We start from the raw sequence: 13,539 nt of genomic DNA on the forward strand, positions 1-13,539 counted from the left end.
TCCATAAAACCATGCATCATGCAGAATAGCTATACCTGTCTCTCTGAATAACCGAAATAAAATGAACTAATACGTGTTTAACGTTGTATAAAGATGAACCTGTCAATCTAGCCCTTCTAGCATATATTTAAGGAAAACTCGTAATATCCTACGCTAAGTAACATACACAAATAAACAACAACTGATCCTATCAATTCCTCATTTTCCCAATCATCTAATCATAAAGCAAAATGAAAATAAAATAAACATGCATTATTCTCGTATCCGAAACTATCATAGTAACAAAATTAAACAAACACATGCCGTCAGGCTTACTTTTCATGAAATTAAAAGTCCTATCTACACTGCCCTAGTACCTCAACATAACTTACATATCATGCCATAAATAACACATGCGCCTTACTGTATTCACATGACGACTCTCGAGATACCAGGATAGCAGCTTACATCCCTGCTAATTTGGTGATCTACTCCATGTCACTCACAGTATTAGCATGTGGGAATACACTTCCTTCTTCTACGGTTGTTGCCATCATCTTGCTAGAAATATTCACTGGAACACAGAAGACTTTGGTTGATAATATCTTCGCTGCTTAATGCTACGAGCCGAAATACCCTTTCTCTTTACCAGATCAGCTAAACACACTGATATAATTATAATACACTTCACTTAAAGGGTGAGAATACAGTTTAAAAAGCAGCACACGGTTCGCTACGGAAATTCTCCGCGAAACGCGCCCGTCGCGGAATAGTGAAACAATAGCACGTTTCCACTACACTTGTTACTCAGCGGTCACTAAACACCGTCTTTATATATTGAAATTAAACTCTGCCAAAATATACTATTCCATATACTCAAGAACAGTAAAATCTTCCAACTACACAATTTAAAGTATCATTGAGAACCAGTTACTGTTACTGGAATAACACCACGTTAACCACGATCACCAATCAGAGTTTGTGCTTCCGCACCATCCAAGCATTTAACACAGAGTGACGCTCTTCAGAGCTAAGGTTACTGAGGAGGCTTCGGTGACGCCATTAATACTGGAGTTCCCGGGTGTCTGAACCAACCACCAATCAGAGAGTTCGTCGTATATGATGACACAATACTTACTGTGATATATTTACAAAACACAACTTAAACACTAGCAAATCTCTTCCACCAATTTTTATATTACATTTCCAAATATATCTGACTTCTAAAACTGTGGAAAACCGATTACCTACAGAAACTGACTTTAGCAACTGAGCACGTTGGTCATCCTGGAATTAAGATTTGGCGCGGTGTAGCCTCCATGTTTCCCAAGTCCTTAATTTCAATTGGCTGAAATATATTGCTTAGTCAGCATCTACTACACGTGTCGATCCTTGCCAGCGCTTGGTTACACCATCCTTTCTCACGGTCATACGGAAATATGAAGCAATATCCAGCGACTCACTGTCTTGCTCAACATCCGTTATCAACTATCTTGGGATACGATGCTTTAACATGTTAGACTGTAACTTTTATGAATAAATTTTACACATTGGGTCAAATAATACTCTATTATTATGGGCCGGCAGGATACGGCTCAATAAGACCTATCTGTGTTGGTGCGACGTAAAGCAACTTGTAAAAAAAGAAGAAGAAAAAGAATTTTCCTCAACTTCAAGAAATATGGTAACCTCTTCACTGAGTGAACAACACTAATACGTCAATGTCTATTATCATATTTTGTAAACATCGCATTAATGTTTTATGGCATTATGGAGGATATGGTTTGAACAATTAGCTTTAACTATTCCTTCGTTCCTTTAACAATTTTATAATTGAAGAATGCTTTCCATAGTTCACGTTAGCAAAATCAGCGCAGTAAGAAGGTAATCATTGTTTACTTTCAAATTGTGTTACTTAAGAGGATATCCTTTGATGTTTCATTTGCCTCTTCAGAGCATTCCAGTAATTTGTTTTGTATTTATTTGAAGGGGTCAACATTCTAATTAGGACTGGGGACATTTTCCTATTTCACAATTGGAAGCATTGAAGTAGAGATACACAAACGTTTACGCCTATGCTACATTTTTTGGGGTCATTCAACATTTTCTAAAAGAACATTTACGCTCCTAGGAGCTAAACGGTTTTTCACAATAATTTTGGCCTTTATTCGGCCAAATTCACTTGCACATCAAACACTTTGCTTTATAATCATTACCCTTCACTGACCCAATGCAGGAATACTATCTTTCCACTTGATAACACAAATTATTTAGGCTTCTGTTTCGGCCTATTAATCCCTTAATCACTGCTCATTGTACGGCACAGGCCTAACAAACTACACAGAGGTGCAAAACGAAATGTACGCGTGCATGTAGGAAGTGAGAACAACAGAACGATACTACAAATAGGAATCTCATTAGCCGAGAGCATGGGGCAGAAAATGTTCGAAGACAAGAAAAGTACGGAAGCCTGAAAACTGTTAAAAATAAGGGCCACGTACGGGAGATTCCGCGAAATATGGCAGGGTTGGCAACCCTGTTTAAGCACAAGCTAAATGAAATTGAAAACCATCAAAGTTTGTCTATTTGGGTCTGTGTAAGTAATATCTTGGTAAATTCAGACCCATTTATCTTATGACTACGATTATACGGGTGGGATGGTTTCTTTCATTTACCGGTTTCGATATTTCTACTTGTAAAATCTGGGACTGCAATTCCTCCTGGACGAACTTCGACCCAGGTACTATACAAACTACGTTCGTATGCTACCATTTAAAATGAATTATTCTCAGCTCTTCATCTGTGTAGGCCTACTCCATGCTTGTGTACAGTACGTAGAAAATTGCTGTGTTTGCTATATTTTATGCATGCTATTGCAATGTTTTCGAGTGAAAAAAAAACGGTCAGACCAGCTACCCCACTTTAATATGACATTTTATTGATTACAGGAACACTCCCCCCCTCCTCTCTTTCTAGAGATCCGGCGAAAACTGTCCAAGATTGTTCTTGGCCACAATTAAAATTCTAGTTTGGCCACAAGAAGAAGACAAATGCAGGTTAGCAATGGATGCATCTGCATGGTGTGCCTGCTTGTTCCTATACACTCCTTGCCAACGCCGACATATTGCACTTGTTTTTATATGTTTCTCTTCTACTTGTGCTTCAAAAATGAGTTGGAAATGCTCTTCAAAACTTGTGTAATTTCCTATTGTGCTTCTTTAGACCTTCTCTTAGTTATGCATTTTCTCTGTACAAAATAACTTTAAAAAATTTATAGTTTGGCATCCCTGAACAGTACTTCTGCTCGGTGATCTGAGGTTAAGCTATGAATCAACAAATTATTAGCGCTACGTCTTATGCTTCCATTGTTGATTTGCTGGATTTATAACTGTCATTTCCTATCTCATGTACCGTCGTCAGAGCCGGTTTAAAAAAACATACTAGTGACTCCTGCAGTAAATGCCGCACATATACGCAGAAAAAAAAAATGCATTCAAGGTACCTTGGGCGAAATTGCAGTCAGTCATAGCGATCTAATTGTTGCCGTTGAAAGTTTCTGGGCTCAATTTCTTTATTGTGAATCTCTTTAGGATCACCCGGGTCTGTGGGATGTCCCTTAACCGACATAGATGCATATTGGTTTGTACATTAAAATATATGTATATAACGAAGGTAAGGTCATAACAACAAAGCTTCAAGCCACAGCTCATACTCGTAATAACTTCACGCCACCATCGTAACAGTATATTAACATGCTGCCAACTGAAATTTGTGATTCTCCCACGATAGGGCTAGTAGCGATGATACCAGTTGCCGCACGGTACGTAGCAGAGGGCCTTGGAACTATGTCAGTTGCCACACGATACCTAGCCGCGCACCGCGGTACCCAGCGGAAGCCGAGGGAAAATTTTAAAAAAATGTTGGAAAATCGGCAGTCCTGTAAAAAAACTACAATTTTTCCAAGGACCTTTCGATTGTACGCTTTGAAAATGAGGTTCGCTCCTAGAAATTTGTCAGCCTTTTTCTCACAATTCCCATTCCCGGAAACGGTTTATTAAATTTTATTTATTTATTTATTTATTTATTTATTTATTTATTTATTTATTTATTTATTTATTTATTTATTTATTTATTTATTTAAAGTGGCAAAGTTAGTGCTCTTGGCCTCTTGACCCCTCTCTTACGCCCCTTGCCGGTGGTAAACGAATAAATTTCTGTAACTGGATTTTATAAAGCATTGTTCATGACATCGTCCATCCGCATTTAATAATTTTTCTGATGCATGATTTCTCTTTAAGTGGTCATGCTGCTTCACCAAACAATAGATGCCGGAGCACAGAAAATTCCCGGTTAATTCATGAAGTTCCTTTGCATGATGCTAAAGTTGGCGTGTGGTGCGCTGCAACAACACAACGAGTAATAGGGCCTATCTTTTTTAATGATACGGTATATTCAGAGAGGTACCGCAGAAATATACCCCCACTATTTTAATTCAATTGCTATCAGATAATGAGGGGAAAAATCGACATTTCCAACAATATTCTGCCACAGCCCATACTGCTACCGATTCCATGGACGATAAACGAGGATGGTCATGACAGGATAACTTCTCCCTCCCCACATTTTCCCTCTTTTACCGTGTGTGACTTTTATTTGTGGGGAAACCTAAAAAATAAGTGTACAGCAATAAACCTCACGCTGCAGAAGACCTTAAATAAAATATAACTGCAGCAATCAGGAGAATTACGGAACCAGAACTCAAGTGTGTGAATTGGAGATTTTTCATCAAAAGATGTGAGAAATGTGTGAATTCAAGAGGACGCCACATTCAGCATCTCCTGTGACAAGGTTAGTGCTCGTTATAGTGCATGCAATTATTATACAAACATACTAAATCCCCACGCCAGTGTTGTGTTTCGGTCCCGGCCTGCTCGCCACGGTTACATGCGATCGTAAGCGAGGACCTAAAACGAATGCACTGTATAAGAGCTTGTAACAGATTGTTTCCGCATATCTACATATTGGTATGCAAATTAGTTTTACCGATGTTCTTCGATTTATGTAAATAATGATGGCATGATCAGATTGTCGGAGAAAAAATTCCTTTCAAGAAAATGAGGCTGTTTTGTTATTTTCGGGCGCGTAGATAATTCAAATAGACAAACTCGCCGTATTTGGCGTGCCAGAACGCATATCGTTACCTGCTGCTGTGCTTCAGGGAAGTGAGGTGATAATGCTTCGCGCGAAAGTAGGCCTACAAGTTTGTCGTTCATTTAGCGCAGTCCTTTCCCAGCCCCAGTAGACTATTCTGTCTATATTGGCTACTAAGTTTGGTGAGATTGGCTCCGTTCCGATACACCAACGAAGAAATGGCTGATATGCACCTAGCCTATGGCGCAGCAAATGGCAACGGGAGAGAAGCCGTACTGATTTGTGGCAACCGGAACTTTAATCGCTGCCAACCTCATCATTCAACCTTCGTGTACATTGGCAGGCGACTGCGTGGAAGAGGGTCGATGAAAACCCTCGTGTGACAGTAGTGCGCATATTTCAGCATCGGTTTAGTGTCAGTATTTGGGCCGGCATTGTTGGTGACTATTTACTTGGGCCGCATGTCCTTCCTCCTGGCCTGAACGGCGACGAATGATACCGTTTCTTGGCAGAACCACTGTCTGGATTATTGGAAGATGTTCCTCTGGGTAGGCCTATTCGGCACCGAATTTAGTTGTCATAATGGCACTCCACCGCATTTCATTCGCCGTGTCACATAGAATTTAAATGATCAATGTCCAGCGTGGCGGGCCAGTTAAATGGCCTCTGCACTCGGCCGATTTAACTCCCGTAGACTTTCTTCGTGACGTGAAGATCGAAGTAATAGTGTGTTTTTTTACCGGTATGTTATAATCTATTGCAGGGCCTCTCAAACGCCCAAAATCTCACGCGTGCAAACTGAGGCGCAGAAGTCTTGTTCAAAGTGCATCGGTCCCACTCGGCTCGGTTCGAACTAACGCTTCGTCTCTGGGCTTTTTTTCTTTTTAAATGCTATTTGTACGGGGCGTCGACCCATGTGGATCTGTTCCCCTGCTGGCACCATATTGTATGAACCTGCGTGTAATTGGAATGGCGGTAGTGTGGAATGTTGTGTGTGAGGAAAGGAAGATTAACTGCTCGGCTCAACTCGGCTCGGATTTGGAGCGCTACGGAGCAAGTGGGGAAGAGGGAGACAGGTGGAGCGAGCGAGACCGGCGTGGGGGAAGAGAGAGACAGCGCTATTGCTCCAAATCGAGGAGTGGGGGTCTGCACTCTAGTCAACCAAGCGAAGTCGTCTTTTGCACTGTGCACAGCGCAATGCACTGGTGCATGCACCCTGAGAGGCCCTGGTCTATTTTATAATTTATATTGAAATTGTGTGTTTGACAGACTGGAAAGCTTTTACGTTACATATAAAAAACGATGGCGTAATTGAATTGGCGGAGAAATATTTTGCTTTTCGAGGAAATATTTACTGAAATCAAACCATTGGGCGTATTGTTTCGTTCAGTATTTCATTCCTTTTACAATGTTGGGAGAAAATTAATGCTCGATCGTATAGCGGCAGCGATGCATCTCCGCGCATGTTAAATAATAAAGAACTTCACTGATACCAACAGACAAGAGGAGAAATGATCGGGTGCATTGTTTGTCTTAATTACCGCCTGTTCTTCTGCTGTGTGCGTGCAATTATGGCTGCTTAATAAACAAACGACGGATACTGCCCATTAAGAGAGAATAAAAATTCTGCGCGAATCGAACGAGGAAACTTGTGCATTCGCGTGGAGCATTATCACTCCACTTCCCCTCCCTTCCTTGAAGCACAGCAGCGGGCAGCGGTATGCGCTCTGGCGAAGCAAATGCGGTAAGTTCGTCAATTTTGAATCGCGCGCCCGAAAGTAATCTCATTTCCTCGAAGTCCGACTCGCTGGCTGAACTGTCAGCGTACTGGCCTTCGGTTCAGAGGGTCCCGGGTTCGATTCCCGGCCGGGTCGGGGATTTTAACCTTAATTGGTTAATTCCATTGGCACGGGGGCTGGGTGTATGTGTTGTCTTCATCATCATTTCATCCTCATCACGACGCGCAGGTCACCTACAGGTGTCAAATAGAAAGACCTGCACCTGGCGAGCCGAACCCGTCCTGGGATATCCCGGCACTAAAAGCCATACGACATTTCATTTCATTTCCTCGAAAAGGAAAAAAATATTTCTCCGCCAACTCAATTCCGCCATCGTTCTTTATAAATGTAACGTAAAAGCTTTCCAGTCTGTTAAACACACAATTTCAATATAAATTATAACACTAAAACACGCCTGTTAAGAAAGCACGCTATTAAACAAAGAATGGCATGTTTCGTTCTACAAGAACATCCTCAGATTCTTTCGAATCACTTAAATCATGCGCATGTATGTACAGTATTGTTTACGTAGCGTAAACTTGTCAAATATTGAGAGTTTGGTGAAAATATGAACAAGTTGAATATGTTTACAGGTATGTATAGTGTTATGTGCCATTTTAACCACATACCAGCCCTTCTGCAATTCTTAAATCTGACAGAACCGGGAATCGAACCCAGACCGAGGACGGCAGCTAATACGGTATGGAGGTGGACTAAAAATGGATAGGGAATCTGCCATCTGGGCGTCAGCCCTAAAATGCAGATCAGCGGTGATTGATCGATAGATTTACTGGCATAAAATGGAAGTCGTGTGAGACCTGATTTCGGCACGCCGGCGTCTCCGAAAACCTAAAATTAATTAGTGGGACGTAAGACCGCTAACTTTAAAATAATGACATTGTTAAATTGTATGATATTGTTATAAGAGTATTATTTTTGTGTGTTTGATGATGGTATTTGAAGGAATGTTAGTCTTTTAAAAGTTGGATTACCGGAATGTTATCCTGAGAGTTGTGTGACGTGTATTTATTTTACATACACCGCCTGTAACTCGGATACCGACCGTGGAACTGGGAATTCATTCCCCAACTTTGAGCGCAGGAGACAAGTGCCTAACCAGCTGGCCTATGTAGCCAGCCTACCGGCTTTTGTCTCCAAGTAAATTGCTCCTAATTTACATAAAATACGAAAGGATCATGCTTGCACCTGCTGACTAGGGCAGATAAATTTGGAGCCTTGACAGTACGTGCTAACTCGATAATGCTGACTCGAGTAATTACATTCATTGTACGTGCTAGTTTGAGCAGACATTGACTTTGTTAGTCCTGGCAGCTATCGCAGCAGCATACGCAACTGTGTTGTGATACTGGAAGCACATTTGATACTCCTCCAGTAGCGAATCTTTGTGGTGAGAGCTGCAACAGATACACGACAGCTGGGAAATCTTGGGCGCTAGTGCCACATCAGACACGGCAGGCGTGTGTTGTTACAACTGCTGCTCCCTTCCTGGTAAAGCGTGTTTTAGATATTTCTGTGTTACTTTTTACCATATTGCTGACATTTACATATTTCTGCTTAGCTTATTCAAGTTCATCTGTTTAGCGGATAAATATGCTAACACCTATGTGTCTCCGTGACTCAGGCGGCATCGCGTCGGCCTCTCACCGCTGGGTTCCGTGGTTCAAATCCCGGTCACTCCATGTGAGATTTGTGCTGGACAATGCGGAGGCGGGACAGGTTTTTCCCCGGGTACTCCGGTTTTCCCTGTCATCTTTCATTCCACGAACACTCTCCACTATCATTTCATATCATCTGTTAGTCATTAATCATTGCCCTAGAGGAGTGTGATAGGCTTCGGCAGCTGTCACAATTCCCATTCTCGCCGCAAGATTCATTCATTCATTCATTCATTCCATCCCTGACCCGGTCACTGACTGGAAAAACAGGTTGTAAGTTTTCATTCAAATATGCTAACACATAATAAAGCTAATTCTGTGCTTATGGGACATACTAGCCTTTCTTCATTGAATCATTTTAGGATCTAGGACATCCTTAGCATTACCATACATTATGGTATTAGCTCAGTAGCGTAGCCAGGGTCGGCCAATTGGGGGGGGGGGGAGGGGGAGTTTATAGTTACAAAATGATGATAGAACACAATGTAAGTGCTTGTGCATGTGTGCTGCGCGCATAAAGACTTGTCGTTCATTATAAGGCCACTGATACAAGTGAATTATCTTGATATTCAGACTGCAGTACACTACAACATTGCACATGAAAATACCGTACAGAACAAGACAATACAATCAAGGTCAACAATTTTACAGCAAATGGTATGTTCTGTTTACAATCTGAGCCGGCCCCGTGGTGTAGGGGTAGCGTGCCTGCCTCTTACCCGGAGGCCCCGGGTTCGATTCCCGGCCAGGCCAGGGATTTTTACCTGGACCTGAGGGCTGGTTCGAGATCCACTCAGCCTACGTGATTAGAATTGAGGAGCTATCTGACGGTGAGATAGCGTCCTCGGTCCAGAAAGCCAAGAATAACGCCGAGATGAATCGTCGTACTGACCACACGACACCTCGTAATCTGCAGGCCTTCGGGCTGAGCAGCGGTCGCTTGGTAGGCCAAGTCCCTTCAAGGGCTGTAGTGCCATGGGGTTTGGTTTGGTTTACAATCTGAAATCCAACTTTCTAAGCTTCGTACAAAATAGATTCAACAGATCTGTTGGTTCTACAATTATGACTCCGAATGTTAATTTAGTTTATTGTTTATTGTCAGTTCCTGTTTGTTTTATTCTTGTAAAATTTCCATGGGGAGGGGTTTTTCTAACCTCTGGTAACCCCCCCCCCCCCGGCTACGCCCCTGCATTAGCCTACTAGATTTCTCAAGCGGAAAACTGTAACGCCTCCCGCAATACCACGTGACGTGCAACTGGTACATGTACCACAGGCTGTCATTTAAATGCATTTCAGTTTTATTATCCCATAGTCTAACCATTTTCTTATTCATTTAACATACTGTTACTGTATATTTTAATAATTGATACTGTGTTATATTACGACATGGTATCAGTCTTTCAGAAATACCTACTTTTCTCTACAATGGATTTTTTCATTAACTACTTGTTTTGAAGGAAAATCATACATTTCCTTGCAGGAATAATTCACATTGAACTTGACACTGTCTGCACTGGCAACTGTTGACACTAACATGGTACCATTTTGTGAAGACCAACACGGATTCATGTTTGCAATTAGCTTTTCAATAATAGCTTTACACTAAACTCTGGTAGTGAAAATTCACCAAACAAAGATAACAGAACTTGAGTTCTTCTTGGCGTCATTTCGTATGGCATTCCATATTTCTTCATTTATCATTCCATCCTCCAACCCGTTCCCAAGAAATGTAACCATTTCCTTCACAACAGATATATCATTAAAACACCCCCGAGCCTGCTGGTTCTGTAAAAGTATTCAACCATGGGAATGCACACTCCAGGATCTTCCTATTCTGGTACCGTTTAAACAAAATCCAGAAAAATTGGTTGTAAATTTCATAGCGCCAGGGGCGGTGCGTGGTATTGTTGCAGGGTTGCACAACTCCCAATATTTTTTTTCCATTCATTTGTCCTCTTTTCTTCTAATGTTTTAGTTTAATAAACCTAGCATATATTCTAAAACATATTAAAATCAACCATCTTTGGTCGTTCGCTGTACCAATGCTTCGTAACGGACCAATAAAGACTGCTGGCTTTGAATCAAACTCAGGGGGTTTACTTTCCTACGGCAACTCCCTAGCGGACAGCGCGGCGCAATGTACCTCAGCAGGGGCGAGCCTAAGCCGGCATAACATCAGGTAGCATGCTCGCCAGTATCGGTTTCAGGGAGTTGCATGAGACTAGCAAGTCCCCTGCCGAGAAACAGTTCCAAATGTACCCGTTAGATTGCGCCACTCTGCGGAGATTACTTCATTCCTACTTTCTCTCTTCTTGCAAAGTTAATTTCATTTTCATTTTTTTAAATTTACAAATTTCGCTTATCGTTGCACCGGCTCAGATAGGTGTTACGGCGAAGATAGGATAGGAAAGGGCTAGGAGTTGGAAGGAAGCGCCCGTGGCTTTAATTAAGGCACAGCTTGGTGTGAAAATGGGAAACCGCAGAAAACCATCTTCAGGTCTTCCGACAGTGGTGTTCGAACCCGCTATACCCCGAATGAAAGCTCACAGCTATGCGACCCTAACCGCACGGCCAACTTGCTGGGTGATTTCTTTTCCACGCCATACCAAACCACCCGCAATATTAGCAACATCTTGCTTCAATGAAAAACAGACGGCAAATTTTCAATTCAAGTGAGACAAAAGTAACTGTGCCAGGCTGAGTGGCTCAGACGGTTGAGGCGCTGGCTTTCTAACTCCCACGTGGCAGGTTCGATCCTGGCTCAGTCCGGTGGTATTTGAAGGTGCTCAAATACGTCAGCCTCGTGTCAGTAGATTTACTGGCGTGTAAAAAACCTCCGGCACCTCGGCGTCTCCGAAAACCGTAAAAAGTCGTTAGTGGGAAATATAGCCAATAACATTATTATAAGAGTAACTGTAGTTACAGTGTAAAATTAGCCTCTTATTTCCTGGGTTATAATTGACAGACATATTACAGTTTTAGTAGGAATGCAGCTCATTACTTAACGATAATAGAGTTTCTTGTTATTTCTGTAAGCTATAAAAATGTGACACTGAAAATGTTGGTGCAACACCCAGCTTCAGATACCACCAGCCGCCACTGCATAGCGCGCAGATAAAACTCTCCAGATATGAATGTGCTGTGTCATAAATCATAAATAATAACCTAAATAAACATTGGGACAAATATCTGTCCCAACACAGTCTTGTGGGGACATGGGCCAACTCCATCGAAATCGGGACGGTCCCGGATAATTCCAGACGAACGGTAGCCTATCTTAATAATTAGACTTTGAATACTTTTACATTGTCTGATAGGTAATCTGTGTTATAGTGTGCATAGCAGTGAGTGTAGCTAGGCTATCAAGGATTGGGATACTTCGGGCATAATATATGAACTACACCAGCCTAAAGCCAATGTGGAAAATTTAAATAGGAAAATCCTCGTCCAGTATAGTAGCCAAACGTCACAGTAGTCTGGAACTGAGCTATGCAAATAGTGGCTTCTTAGTTTTTACCTTGGAACGAGTCTATGGAAGAAGGTGACAATATTTTAAACAAACGGAAATGAAAATTGAATTGAATTGAATTTATTGATAATGATGATATATATGCCACTGAGGCTGAAAAGCCCCTTTATGTAGCGTCTACTTATAACACAATACAAGTTTATGAATATACTAACTACATTTTATAATATTAAAATATTAAATTAAACATTAAACTTAAAAATTAAAATACAGATACCAATTCCAATAAAATTAAAACATAAATCATATAAGAAGTAATAAAGTATATCATTCGATTTTTTAATATTTTAGGCTACAAGAATCTCAGGAATATAAAAAACAGAAACAATTTTCTTAGAAATATACGTATTTCTTATTATTAGACACAAGAATACCTGATCTCAGCCCCTTGCGTACTCCTCCAGTAAGATGTTAACGACTGCTTTAGTTTGGTGCAGTTCCTGTCATTTGCGAAACGGTGAAGATTAAAGACATTGAAGATACGGGATGCAGTGCAAACAAAAGATTTGTTAAATTTAGTGGTACGATGAAGGGGAATTTGAAGGGTAGTTTTTGTAAACCTGTTATCTCTGTTATGTACTGACTCCATAGATTTAAATGCATTATATAGGTAGGGTGGGGTCTTCAGTTTGAGGAATTTTGTGCGTAGCAACGGCTACTGAGATTTCCCGTCGTTCATGGAGTTTCAACCATTGCAGCTGTATGTAATAGGGTGTTATGTGTTCATCACGCCTGGCATTTGTCACGTAACGAACACATGCGTTTTGTACCCTCTGGAGTTGGATGTTCAAAGTTTCAGATAAGTCTTTGTATACGACTGATCCAAAGTCAATTATGGGGAATATAAGACTTTGAACAAGTAGTTTCCGCATAAAAGGTGGTGTACATGACACGTTACGTTTCAAAATATGCATGGATGACACAACTTTTCTGATCACATTTGACGTATGATCAGACCAGGATAGGGTTCTGTCGAAAATGAGTCCTAGATTGTTAACTGTGTCACTATAATGGATATCTGAATCTAGAATTGTTATTGCTGGGAGGGATTTGAGGTCAACAGTTTTCAGGAGTTTTGAGTAACCTATGAAAATAAGCTGGGTCTTGGCCACATTTAATTGGAGGTTATATTTGCGCTCCATTCGATCAATCGAGAGATATCATAGTTGAAATGCATTATACAAGAAGGTGCGTTAGTGGGACTGAAGTGGAAGTAAGCTTGTAAGTCATCAGCATACATGTGAAAAGTACTACTTTCAAAGACTTCAGAAATGTCATTAATACAAATAGAAAAACATAAAGGACCGAGGACTGATCCTTGTGGTACGCCACAGTTTACTGATTCCCAGATAGAGGATCGTCGGTCAACAAACGTAACTCTTTGTGATCTACTTGATAAGTATGATTCAAACCAAGACAGAGCACT

The 13,539-nt window shown here is 41.1% G+C and overlaps 1 protein-coding gene across 1 annotated transcript in view; it reads left to right on the forward strand.

Annotated features, from left to right (window-relative positions):
* Arms (Ankyrin repeat-rich membrane spanning) overlaps nucleotides 1-13,539 on the forward strand; it is a 485,159-nt gene that overhangs the window by 57,255 nt on the left and 414,365 nt on the right. Inside the window, exon 2 of the mRNA XM_067142156.2 lies at nucleotides 2,928-3,035. The gene's annotated coding sequence lies outside the window, so the exon portion shown is untranslated. The remainder of the gene's footprint in view (nucleotides 1-2,927; nucleotides 3,036-13,539) is intronic.

The sequence above is a fragment of the Anabrus simplex genome, chromosome 2 (assembly GCF_040414725.1).
Source record: "Anabrus simplex isolate iqAnaSimp1 chromosome 2, ASM4041472v1, whole genome shotgun sequence".
Lineage (NCBI taxonomy): Eukaryota > Metazoa > Arthropoda > Insecta > Orthoptera > Tettigoniidae > Anabrus > Anabrus simplex.